This window comes from Trichosurus vulpecula, chromosome 4, assembly GCF_011100635.1.
Source record: "Trichosurus vulpecula isolate mTriVul1 chromosome 4, mTriVul1.pri, whole genome shotgun sequence".
In the NCBI taxonomy this organism is placed as follows: domain Eukaryota; kingdom Metazoa; phylum Chordata; class Mammalia; order Diprotodontia; family Phalangeridae; genus Trichosurus; species Trichosurus vulpecula.
Window position 1 is genome coordinate 99649152 of NC_050576.1, and position 13144 is coordinate 99662295.

A 13144-nucleotide genomic window follows, 5' to 3' on the forward strand; every position below is an offset into this window, starting at 1 on the left:
TTGTCTTCGGGTAATGAGTCCTGTGTTTCATTAACATTGTATAAGTTTTTGTTTAAACAACTTCTAGACCTCTTTTTGTCCATTTCACCATGCCAAAAGGATACATTGATTGGTATTTCATAGGTGTGCAATGCTATAAATATGCTCTTCCTGTTAGACTTTGATTTCAAGATACAGCTTCTGAACATATACATTCTCAGCTTTCTCCTTGATATCCTCATAATGAATTAATCTTTCCAATGTATTCGTAAGTATAACCTTTATCCTAGGTGGGCAGGCCAGCCTGGTTGAAGCATGGAGGCATGCTGAAGAAAAGATATGAGACAGAATATTCCAAGCAAGTCAACTTGACCACCATATCTTCTCAGACCTTAATGGGAACTAACTAGTCCCTAAACCCAAGAGCCTTTCAAAATGCAAGATCTGCTTCTATCTCAGCCTCTACAGCCATGACTGATGGTGAAAATCACTGTGGAGAAGGGGTTTATTTTTCTTATCACCACCATAAACAGTAGCTGATCAACAGCCATCAACAAGCAGATTGGGTGGCAATACCAACCTAACCCCTAGACTACCCTCTTTACCTTTCACTCAGCCATCATAGCCATAATCCAGAGAAGCAACTCCTGCAGAGAAGGAGCCAGTCATCCCTGCTAACTGCTAATCAACTGCCACACATAAGGAAAGCAAGTCAATCTAGCTGAACCAGCAATACATCCTCCACAAATTTAACTATCATCTCATTTCAGACTCCAATGGAGACAGCTCAAGATCCTAAACATAAGAGCCTTGTGAATAGCAATGCTTCCTCCCTCCTTCTCACACCATAAAACCTGCTTCTACCCTAGCTCCTACAGCCATAATTGAGTAAAGTGAACCTGCCACCATAAACAACCACTGACCAACTGCCACCAACAGACAGAAGGATATCGTACCCCTAAAAGGAGCAGCAACCTCCAGATCACCATTCCTGCTTCCAGCTCAACCCTCATGACACTATCAAATGGTTCAACAGCCTAAACGGGTATGATTTTTACCAGTTGATACAACACTAAAGAAGAACCATTGCCATCTGTTTTGCCACTGCCCTCTTGTGTGTAGTTTGTCCTTCATTCTCAAAGAGGACCATGGCATTAGAAGATGATGTCATGACTTGCAATTGAATTGGATTTGAGTGAGGGAGGGCTGTGCAAAGTCACCAGCTTTACTTTCTCCTCTAGAGCCATCTGGGTCCAGTGGCCAGATGTAGATCAGGACAGCTGGAGATGGTCCAGCCACTGCTCTCTAAGAACAATGACACTTTCCCAGCTTACTTGCTCTTGAAATCCTCCTTATGTGTTGTTTCTCCCATTAAAATGTGGGCTCCTTGAGATAAAGGACTGTCTTACTTTGTTACTCATATCTCCAGAATTTAGCACATAGTAAGCCTTAATAAACATTTTATTCATTCATTTAGTTTGACTTCCATATTCAAATCCAAAAACCCTCTACTCTTCCTTGAAGCACATTAGCAAGGGTGCACTTTTCAAGTCCAGATGAAATCTCGATATCACTGGGTAAAGTTAACCAAAAGTGGTGTGGCTGTTTAATATATTCAGTGGAACCATATAGCTTTATGTCATCATTTAGACACGTCAAGTAATTGATACAATGTTTTGATATGATTCCCTCTTTGACTTGAAAGTCATACTTAGTTCTGTTCAAGAATGGTGATAATAGATTTAAGGCTGATAGAATGATAGCAAGACAATACTATCTGCCTTTGTGGAATAGGCTCCATTTTATATCAGTAATTCTTGACATAAATCATGTTGGTGTTGTGTTTTCAACAGGGAATAGTTTTCCATGTTGGCATCAAATATTTTGGCATTCTCATTTCCTTTTGGCTCTAGTTTATATATTTGCAGTATGTTAATCAATAAGTATTTATTAAGAATCTATTTTTAATATGTTGGGTATGGTCTGGTGTTCCAAGTCCAAAAATTTTTAAATCATTACTTACAAGAACTCAACAGTCTAATGGGAATAATAAGGACATATGCAAGTCTATACAGAATTAATATAAAGATACATCATTAACGATTGGGGGAATCAAAAAAGTCTTTGTGCAGAAGATAGTACTTAAGCTTGCACCTAAAAAGGAAGAGAGAGACACCAGGATAATGAGAGAGTATATTTCAGGTATATGAGATGGCCAGGGCAAAGTTATGGAGACAGGAAAGGGCATATTCTATATGAGGAGCAGAGAAAAGGCCAGTATGGTGGGATCATAGAGTATATGAGGTGGAACAATGTACGATAAGGCTGAAAGATAAATTGGGGCCATGTTGCGAAAGGCTTTAAAAGCTAAACAAAGGAGTTCATATTTCATCCTTGAGGCAATAGCAATCCATTGGAGTTGACTGAATAGGGGACAGATAGGATCAGATATGTGATTAAAGAAAATGACTTTGACAATAGTATGTAAGTGGGATTGATAAGTCAGATTGACCAAATAGGAGATTGTAGCAGAAATCTAGGCAAGAGATGATGACCTGAAATAATTTGGTAACTACATGAGTAAAGATATATTGAGTTCTTGGGAAGGTAGAGATGACAAAACTTGGCAATTGATTAAATATGTGGGGTGAGGAAAAATGAGGAGTAAATGATAATTCTAAGATTAGTATCCTTGAAGACTGGAAGGACACAGTTCCCTTCAACAGATATAGGAAAATTCAGAACTGAGGAGAGTGTGAAATGAAAGATAATAAGTTCAGTTTTGGACACATTGAGTTTGAGATATCTCTGGAACATCTAGTTTGAGATATCCAATAAGCAGTTGGTGATTTGGGACTTGGACTAGACAGATGATAGAGATAGGCGTAGCTGTAGGTGTATATACAAGGACTAGGTTCAACTAATCACACCTTTGCACTTCAAGGTAGTTGCATTTTTTTTTAGGTAAGAACCCTTCTTGCCTGAATCAATTAATCAGAATTAGATGTTTGAAGAAGGCCTGTATACCTCCTAGAATCAATCAAATGCATTGCATAAGAACTTGTCATAAAATTAAGAGCTATCTGAGAAATGGGGGCAGATTCTGAGAGTATGGCAGCAGAGAGGAAAGACTGGGTACATTCAGAGCTAAGCTGAAAAGAACCAACATCTCACTGTCAACCAGCAGAGGAAGAAAGAAAAGTGGTATCAGAGACAAGATAATCAAGAAGTGTCATTTGATTATTAATGGCTAATGCCAACAATTGTACCTATCTATTCAATGTCTGAGAAGAGTGACAGGAAGAATCTGTTCTTTCCCCAACTCCCCCTCCCAGTGTCTCTCTACCAACAAACACTGTAATATAATCTGCTGATTCATTACCCAAATGTTTCTGGTAATTTGAAATTTTTCCTCAACTACAAAAGAAGCCAAGGGTTAGCTAGAGGTAGTTATGAATGTAAATTAAGACAGGTCCAAACCCTTGCCCAAGTATTAGGAATTTTCCTAACTGGAGGATCAGAGCAATTATGATTACAGTCTTAACATTCTGTCTAAAATATACTCGCCATAGCAGTGGAGGGGAGAACCACATGGATCTGAAAGGTCATCATATTGTTTCTGTTTTAAATGACCTCATTATTGTAACAAAGTATCAAAAATGTGTGTGTATACACATATTTCCCATACTTTATATGTACATGCATGTATACATGTGTATATGTATGTATATATGCATATATTATATGCATAATATGTTTGCATTTGTGTGTGTATATCTGTGAACCACTCGCATAGAGATGATATTTAAAATAATGGGAGCTAATGAGTTTACCCAAAGAGAAAGGTCAGAAAGAGATGTGGGCCTCAAAATGAACTTTGGACCAACTCACAATTTGGAGGCTTGATACAGATGGTGAACAAGTAAAGGAGACTGAGAAGAAGTAGTTATTTAGGAGGAGAAACAGGAGAGGGTAGTCAATAGTATCATGGAGGAGAGGGTGGTCAATAGTAAAAACACAGCAGAGAGGCCTAGAAGGTAAGGCCTGAGAAAAGACCATCAGATTTGGCGATTAAGAAAAAGCACTTCAGAGAGAACCATTTCAGTTGAACAAAAAGGTTAGAAGTCCGATTGTGAAAGGCTAAGGTGTGAATGAGAGGAAAGGAAGTGGAGGCAGCTAGTGTAGACAGCTTTTTCATAGAGTTTGGCTAAGAAAGGGAGAGTTCAGAAGTGAGTGAAAGACTTTTGATGAAAAGTTACAGTAATGTGGAGTACTTTTTTCCATAATCATTGAATCACTAATGAATCGTTCTTCACAACCCTGAGAATTTTTGGCCCATTTTTTTTTCCTCATTCCTGGCCTTTTTCATAAGTTTTTTTTTCTAGATTTTTTGGAAAATACAAGTTGTGAAAACTTTATATAAAATATCTAAACACATAACTAGCCTATATTTGGAGGAGTCACTAGTGTTCTCATCTTTTGAAGATATAAACATACATATGTATGAGGTGTCTATATATGCATACTAAATTTGCATGCATATATATGTACATATGCATGTATACATATGTGTGTGTTATCTACATATATATGTATGCATGCTTAAACATACACATATGGTCTCTTAAGAAAGGCAGAATGAGACTGAGAGTGATGGCCCTGGAGTCAGGAAGACATGAGTTCAAATCCCTCCTCAGCCACTTTCTAATTCTGTGACCCTAAGCAAGGGTCATACAACCCCTGTTAGCCTCAGTTTCCTCATAAGTAGAATAGGATAATAATAGCAACTGTCTCCCAGGGGAATCAAATTAGATAATATTTGTAAAGTTCTCAGGACACTGGCACATAGTAGTTTTTAATGACTATATCTTCAGATGATTATATCTTCAGATGCAGCAGGTAAAGTGTTTTGCTCTTGACTCATAAACTATTATAATGTATTTGAACCAATGATTATGCCTATTATCTGGATTCACTGCTTTCCCATTTTACGGAGAAACTAAGTTTCTGTTACCTCCCTTAACATGACTTTTCTATCGCTGATTATATTAATGGTATGTAAGTTTTCTGTTTCTTGTTTGATCTAATTTGCGAGTGTTGAATTTCTTGTGACTATATAGATGCCTAGAAATTTTCCTTTTCTGGAGTTTTCACTTGACTCAGATTTTTTTAACTTCTCAGGCCTCAATAGTAAAGTTTTAGGTTTTTTTTTTTCATTGCAGTTATATGGTTTATTTTGTTTTTTGTGCTGTTTTACTCCTTAAATCTCCATAATCTTTTGGATATTCGGTTGCTGATTGAGAGTCTAGAATTTCTAATATGATTTTTGCTTTTTCACATTTCTTTTTTTATTGCTTTATTTTATTGCACTCAAGTTTTTTACTATATGGAATAACAAGTTATTAATGCAATCATGTAGTGTTTTTCTGCAGACCTCCTGTTGCAATCTACCACGATGGCATTTGACATCTGCCCTTAGGGATATACTACTAGGAAAGGCCCACCTCTAATCCTGTGGTTGAGATTTTGGCAACAACCCTTGAATACACTGCTGAACATAAGTCCTGAAATGGTTTCTATGCCTTCTGTCAAATAATGTGAGAGAATGTGGTCATTCATTATGGGTATAATAGACACCAGCTTTGTTGGATTACTTTATTTTGGTATGATTTGGTACAAACTCAAAAGAAGCATTAAAATTCCAGTCTAAATATGCCCATATCATTTTCAAAGGCATTTAAAATTTCAATGCTCTTTTTGAAATCTAGTTTGTTAGTTATAATTTCTGGAGGATACATTAGGTAAAGATTTTCAATGACCTAAAGTTTTTTGATTTTCCCTTGTTTAAATTTTAGCAGTGCCTTGATTTAATCTCTTATTTTATTTGATCTGGCTTTAGGAATGTAGTTTGTTTTTGCTGATGTTTATGATTTCCCTGCACCAAATTGTCATTTGGTGACTTGGAGTTGAGGGTTCTGTTGACTAAAGCAGATCTTGTGTACAATTAATAAGATGATAGATTTAGAGCTAAGAGGGACTGCAAAGACCAACCGGTACAATGCCCTTGTTTTACAAATAAAGGAATTGAGTCTCAGGTATAGAGGCAGGATGGCAGGATTTGAACCCACATCCCCTGACTTCAAAGCCTCATTTCATTGTACCACATGCCTACCATGGTAGATCAGCTTCCAATTTTGTTATGAGATAGTTTCAGTACAAAATAAAAATACTTATGTCTTCAGTCCATTTCATGAGCACTTGTGGTTTATTGACTTTAGTGGTCAGCATGATCTGCATTGAAACATTTCTAGTAGTTGAAGTATTCATATTCTTTTTATTTGTTCTAATTTACCTCATCTTCTCTTGTTGTTTAAGAGGAAAGTGTTCCACTCACTTGGCTACTATTCATGTCAAGATAAAAATCAAAACAGTTTTGTGTAATATCAGCTGATTACTCTATGCTACCCCATTTCTTTGACTCTTACAACCAATTTATGACATAGTAGCAATAGAATTTAGTTTACTGATTTAAATTATTTCTGGTTCAATTAGTTTATAATGATATATGGAAACTCTCCTGACTTTGTCCTTTAGAAGAGCAATAGTACTCTTAATTTTTGAGATCCTTGAGCATTACTATGTCTTTCGAAGAGGCAGATCTCTGCTATTTCTTCCATAATGTGCCACTCATTTCCTGTAACAGAAAATGCCAGTTATCTGATTAATAACATTTATCTCCTGCCTGGTTGAGTTTGTGGACACCTGAATGGTTCTGCCTCTCACAATTGTTGAAGATTTACTCAAAAACTCAAGTGGATCTGTGTTCTCTTTTATTTGGAAAGTCCTGAACTTTAGGTAGCTCACAATCCATCCATGGCTGCTCACTTTGTTTGACTCTTGTCCATGCCCTCTTCTAAGAGCGGGGACCCCATAGAGGGGTTAGCCCAGTGTTCTAGAAGTATCCCTTGCTTCCTCCAGACATCACAAAAATTATAGTGGAGCACTCTCCACTCACTTTTCATCTCTTATTCTCATTATGCAACCATCATCTCTTCCCTTTCTGTCATACAAATCTTTGATTACATTTTTACTCACATATTTTATTTTTGAAAGATGGTGGTGGGGTGGGATGATTGAAGACCAAGTCTCCACAGACTGAACAGGATCAACTAGGTTCTCACTACCCCAGGAAAAAGCCAGTTTACCCTTCCTTTGTCCTAAAGAAAGAGAGTGGAAATCTGTCAAAGAGAAATGATATGTATGCACAGAAACACAGTGTGAGGAAGATAGGGTACAATTTGGATGGCAAATGGGAAAACTGAGTCCAGAGTAAGTATGTTTGATTGGTGATGAGCTTGCCCCAACAGAGAAACCAGGCACGTGGTGAATTTCCTTCCTCCCTATTCCTATTCTCACCATCCAAGAGGGTAGATGTCAAAAGTTTTATTTTTCCCTAAAGTAATATCTATAATTTCTGTTCAATAAATCTGAATGCTGGCTATAACAATGAAACATCACAAATGCCATGGTTTGAGTGCTTCATTATTTCTGAACAGGAAGTTGTAAAAGTGGGAGATACAGTGGTTGATCTATGATACACAGAAAAATACAGAAAACAGACCTACCCTGTCTACGTTGTCAGGGTAAAAGGGGTTTTTCTTTACCCCTCAATCTGCGACTGAATGAGAGAGAATTATATTGATATAGCTTTTAAAAATAGCTTTATCAACTCCCCAAGAAGAGTAACAAACCTCACGAACTTTGACCTACAAACCTTTCCATTTATCTTGTACTTTGCTTTTCCTCCTCCCCCATACACTATGCAATCCAGCGACACTGGCCTCCATACTGTTTCTCACACTCCTCCTAACTCAGGGCATTTTTACTGCCTCTCATCCATTTTACTGCCTCATGCCTGGATTTCTCTCTCTCCTCATCTCTGCCTCATGGTTTCCCTGGCTTCCCTCAAATCCCATCTAAATTATTACCTTTTACAGGGGCCCTTGCCTTAAGTACCTTCCTTATGCAGCTTATTTCCAAATAATACTGTATATAGCTTATAGTTTATACATAGGTGTTTGCATGTTGTTCTCCCTTGCCCCCATTGTACTGTGAGCTCCTTTAGAACAGAGACCATCTTTTGCCCTTCCTTGTATCACACAATGCCTGGCACATAGTAGGCATTTAATAAGTGTTTATTGCCTGACTGACTGAGGATAGCAATACAGTACACAACCTCAAGAATTTTACTTTCTTCAGGTAGAGTAACACATATGTCTATAGGCATATGTAAGAATTGCCAAGCAACCTTGGAAGAGAAGGCACTAGCAGCTGTGGGGACAGTGACAGGAAAGATCAAGTTTTCAGAGATGGCGTGTCATATGTGAGGAATAGAAAGAACCAGAGAGATCATAGAGGAGAGGAGAACTAAATACACTGAAAAGGTAGGGGCTGTGCTTTAGTTTATATAGAGAACTCCCTTTACCAATGAAATGTAGTGCCTCTTTCTCTAACCCATAGTCTTAGACAGTTTCCAGATGACAGGGAGGTTATACACAGCTTGTGTCAGAAACAGGACTTGAATCCAGGTCTTCCAGAACCTGAGACCAAGCCTGTATCTACTATATCCCTCAGGTAATATACATTATTCTGAAACCCAAAGATCTCTCTGGATACCTTTGTCCCAAAGGAGTGCTGAAAGGAGAAGGGTGTAGTAAGTTTAACTGCATAAAAGAGATACTACGAAGGGGGCAGAGCCAAGATGTCCGCATGAAGGCAGCGTCTTACCGGAGCTGTCTCACAAGATCTGTCAGATTCCTATAAAAAAGTGAATTTGAGCAGATTTGAGAGAGTCAGAAACTGGGCGCAATCTGCGTGGGGCAAATTTCTGAGCCGGGAGAGTTTGAAAGGCCGAAGGCATGAATCTGCAGGCTCAGAGAGGGCTCCACAAGGGGAGCTGCTCCAGACCAAAGCTGAAGCAGCCGGCAGGGAAATCCACGTGGGAGACAGGCTGGGAGAAAGCTGGGCTCCCGAAACCGGCAGAGATCCCCAGGCCACCCAACACAGGACGGCAGTCTGTGGAAGCCACGAGAGGCAGCGCAATGCCCCCAGCCGGGAAAACACCTACTCCTGAGGCTTGCAGCCCGAAGAAATGAAATGTGGATTCCAGGAGATATAATGGCCAGATAAACAGCTCTAATCCCTCCCCCCCTTACCCAGAGAATTCCTCGGAGCAAAAAAAAAAAAGAAAGAAAGCTGGAACAGAAGAGAAAGAAGTGGGGTTTCAGTGGTCAAATAGTAGAACTTCATTAGTCCCAGAGGGGCAGAGTCGGCAGGGGTCAACACCAGGAGTCCAGACGTAATCTTGTTCCCCCAGGTGAAGTGCCAGACATCAGCTCAAACAGCAAACAGCTGAGACCATTGCTGAAGAGCAACAGTGCTGGAGAGCACCCATAGGGAGTGAGAAGTCAGGGAGTCAGACCCCTCCCCCACACCTCAGAAAACTGAAGGCTATATTTCTAGAGTCACAATCCCCAGAATAAGAAAGCTAGGACAGAGAGCTCTGAGCCCCAAAGGCAGAAATTTGTTGTAAATCCAGGAAAAGGCAAACCAACAAACATGAAGAAGAACACAACAAAAAAACCAAGGACAACAGATTCTTTTTATGGAGACAGGCAATATCAAAATACCAATATGGAAGAGGACAGCAATGACATTGTAGGTACATCGGAAACCTCAAAAGGTAATGTGAACTGGTCTCCAGCCCAAAAAGCACTGCTGGAAGAGCTAAAGGAGGATTTTAAAAACCAAATTAGGGAGCTGAAAGAAAATATGGAAAAAAAAAAGATTGGCAAAATGGCTATGGAGATTCAGAATCTAGAGAGAGAAAATGACACCCTGAGAGGCAAAATCAACCAATTGGAAAAGGAGACTCAAAAGCAAAATGAAAACACTAACTCATTAAAAATTAGAGTTGAGCAAGTGGAAACTAATGAATCTATGAGGCACCAAGAAGTAGTAAAACAAAATGTAAAGAATGAAAAAATAGAAAAAAATGTGAAATATCTGATTGGGAAAACAACTACACTGGAAAATAGATCCAGGAGAGACAATCTAAGAGTTATTGGTCTACTGGAAATCCACAATGAAAAAAAGAGCCTTGACAGTATCTTTGAAGAAATTATCAAAGAAAACTGCCCAGAGGTCCTAGAACCAGAGGGCAAAATAGTCATTGAAAGAATTCATCGATCACCCCCTGAAAGAGATCCCAAACTGAAAACACCAAGAAATATTATAGCCAAATTTCAGAACTATAAACTAAAGGAGAAAATACTGCAAGCAGCCAAAAAGAAGCAATTCAAATATCATGGAACTACAGTAAGGATCACACAGAATCTCTCAGCTTCCACATTAAAAGACAGGAGAAATTGGAATATAATATTCCGAAGGGCAAAGGAGCTGGGACTACAATCAAGGATCAACTACCCAGCAAAACTAAGCATAATTTTTCAGGCAAGGTGATGGACATTCAATGAAATAAGGGAATTCCAGACCTTCCTGATGAAAAGGCCAGAACTCAATGGAAAATTTGATCTCTAAATACAAAATTCAAGAGAGACATACAAAGGTAACCAGGGGGGGAAACCCCCACAAACCTTATTAACCAATAAGGGCAGGTTGTCTGCATCTTTATGTGGGAGTATATCATCATATGTATGTTTTATATATATACATATATATGTCAGTCTTGAGAATGGTACAACTATTATGACAATTGAAAGGAATACACATAGATTGTGAATGCCTGTATAAATTAACTGATGTAAAGATGGAAAACATAAGTAAGAGATGTAAAGGGAGGGCTATGAGAGAATGAGTGGGCCAAAGAACAAATCAGAGAAACAATTAATAACTTCATTCAAGAGAATGACAATAGTGAAACGACATACCAAAACTTATGGGATGCAGCAAAAGCAGTTCTTAGGGGAAGTTTTATATCCCTAAACGCTTATATGAATAAAATAGGGGAAAAGGAGATCAATAATCTGGACATACAACTGAAAAAGCTAGAAAAAGAACAAATTGAAAATCCCCAATTAAATACCAAATTAGAAATTCTGAAAATCAAAGGAGAGTTTAAAATAAATTAAAATTGAAACCAAGAAAACTATTGAATTAATAAATAAAACAAAGAGCTGGTTTTATGAAAAAAACAATAAAATTGATAAACCTTTGGTCAATTTAATTAAAAAAAAGAAGAAAATCAAATTACCAGTATTAAAAATGAAAAGGGTGAGTTCACCTCTAATGAAGAGGAAATTAAAACAATAATTAGGAATTATTTTGCCCAATTGTATGCCCATAAATTTTTTTTAAATGCAATTTATTTATTTAACATATTTGGTTTTCAGCATTGATTTTCACAACATTTGAATTACAAATTTTCTCCCCATATCTACCCTCCCCCCCACTCCAAGATGGCTTATATTCTGGTTGCCCTGTTCCCCAGTCAGCCCTCCCCTCTATCACCCCCCTCCCCTCTCATCCCCTTTTCCCTTCCTTTCTTGTAGGGCAAGATAAATTTCTACGCCCCATTGCCTGTGTATCTTATTTTTTAGTTGCATACAAAAACTTTTTTTGTTTTTGAACATCTGATTTTAAAACTTTGAGTTCCAAATTCTCTTCCCTCTTCCCTTCCCACCCACCCTCCCTAAGAAGTTGAGCAATTCAACCTAGGCCACACATGTATTATTATGTATAACCCTTCCACAATACTCATGTTGTGAAAGGCTAACTACATTTTGCTCCTTCCCAACCCATCCCGCTTTATTGAATTTTCTCCCTTGACCCTGTCCCCTTTCCAAAGTGTTTGTTTTGATTACCTCCACCCCCATCTGCCCTCCCTTCCATCATCCCCCCGCCTTTTATTTTTTTTTATTTTTTTTTTTATCTTCCTCCCTCTTCTTTCCTGTGGGGTAAGATACCCAACTGAGTATGTATGGTATTCCCCCTCAGGCCAAATCTGATGAGAGCAAGGTTCACTCATTCCCCCCTCACCTGCCCTCTCCCCTCCTCCCATAGAACTGCTTCCTCTTGCCACCTTTATGCGAGATAATTCACCTCATTCTATCTCTCCCTATCTCCCTCTCTCAGTATGTTACTCTCTCATCCCTTAATTTCATTTTATTTCTTTTAGATATCTTCCCTTCATCTTCAACTCACCCTGTGTCTGCTCTCTCTCTTTTACATATATATATATATATATATATATATATACACATAAACACACACACACACACATATATATATATACACATACATACACATACATACATATACACATAGATATATACATACATACACATTCACTTATATATATACATAAACACATATATATACACACACATATATACATACACCTATATATATACATATATATATATACATATATATATATGCATATTTCCTTCAACTACCCTAATACTGAGGTCTCATGAATCATACTCATCATCTTTCCATGTAGGAATGTAAACAAAACAGTTCAACTTTAGTAAGTCCCTTGCAATTTCCGTTTCTTGATTACCTTTTCATGCTTCTCTTGATTCTTGTGTTTGAAAGTCAAATTTTCTATTCAGTTCTGGTCTTTTCACTGAGAAAGCTTGAAAGTCCTCTATTTTATTGAAAGTCCATATTTTGCCTTGGAACATGATACTCAGTTTTGCTGGGTAGGTGATTCTAGGTTTTAATCCTAGCTCCATTGACCTCCAGAATATCGCATTCCAAGCCCTTCGATCTCTTAATGTAGAAGCTGCCAGATCTTGGGTTATTCTGATTGGGTTTCCACAATACTCAAATTGTTTCCTTCTGGCTGCTTGCAGTATTTTCTCCTTGATCTGGGAGCTCTGGAATTTGGCAACAATATTCCTAGGAGATTTCTTTTTGGGATCTATTTGAGGAGGCGATCGATGGATTCTTTCAATTTCTATTTTGCCCTGTGGCTCTAGAATATCAGGGCAGTTCTCCTTGATAATTTCCTGAAAGATGGTATCTAGGCTCTTTTTTTGATCATGGCTTTCAGGTAGTCCAATAATTTTTAAATTATCTCTCCTGGATCTATTTTCTAGGTCAGTGGTTTTTCCAAGGAGATATTTCACATTGTCTTCCA